Consider the following 1,264-nt stretch of genomic DNA (forward strand, 5'->3'; position numbering starts at 1 on the left):
AAAAAAAAAAAAAAAGGCAAAACCCTGGCCTCTTAACAAGGGTCATGAGCCTTCACAGCTTCTCTCTGATTCTGCCAGAAGCTATAGCCACCATAGGACACTGGTGTCTACATTTTAGGACGCTGCTCACCTCAGACCCCAGAAAAGTGATTTTAGCTACTGTTGTGTGGGAAGCTGCTGACCGTTCCAAGCAAAACCATCTCATAGCCTCCACTGTGCTTGCTAAACCAAGCCCCTGGGAAAAGCCTGCGCGCCATCTGCCAGTGTGTCCAGTCAGTGCCCTCCTGGCTAGCTGCAGATGGCCTGTGGTCATAGCCAGAACCCTAGGCCCTAGGGGAAGATGTTCCCTAAAGGACCCTCAGGAGCCACTTACGTACGCTGACTGAAATGCTGTCCAGAGCCATCTGACAGACCACATCCCCGTCCTTAGACATGACATTGCTCCTCGTCACATGGGCTCAAGTACCTCATCTTCCACCTGCCTTCCAGGCTGATACCCACAGGGGACCATAGTCACCCTGTCACGGAGCCCTCGTCCCCTTGACCTGTGGTTGTCTTTCTAGCAGACCTGAGAGCATCCAGAGGAGTGGGTGGCCCCTCGCCTGTTGTATTTGGTTTGGGTGACAAAAAGGAGCCAGGACCACTCTGAATCAATGATTATGCAGGAGAAGCCTGGTGACTTGAGCACATTTCAGTATCTGCCAGCTCCATTAGCCCTACTACTTGCCCTCCATGTCTGCACAGGCTCCTTGGTTGTCCTGTCTCCACTGATGCACTGAGGGGGCTCAGCCTAGCAGTGAATCTTAGAAACAGCCAACTGTAGAAACTCTTAATTAATTAAGAGGGAGCTCTGAACCTCATCTGAGGTGGAGTGCTCATTGCACAGCAATGCTGTATACATATAAGGGGCACAGGGTACCTGCTCCCCTAAGTCCAGAGGTGGTATCTGAGACTCCCTTAAGAGGCTCCTGCCTGTACCAGCGCTTCTGAACCCTATACAAGAATACCTCTCTCCTTCCTTCCCCACACTGCATTGCTGACTCTACATTCTCTGCGCCCTCTCCCACCTTTCAGCTATGCAGTCACCAGAGCAAGCATCCTCTTAGAAATTAAACCGTGTAAATAAAGTTTCATTAGAGACCACCATGTCACTACTTTATGTAGCATCTAGGGCCTCTTTCGCCCATAACCACAGATGAGACAAGCCCACCACCATCTATATGGTCTACAGAACTAAAACGTTTATCATTCAGCCCCTTACAGA

This window comes from Mus pahari, chromosome 5 (assembly GCF_900095145.1).
Source record: "Mus pahari chromosome 5, PAHARI_EIJ_v1.1, whole genome shotgun sequence".
In the NCBI taxonomy this organism is placed as follows: domain Eukaryota; kingdom Metazoa; phylum Chordata; class Mammalia; order Rodentia; family Muridae; genus Mus; species Mus pahari.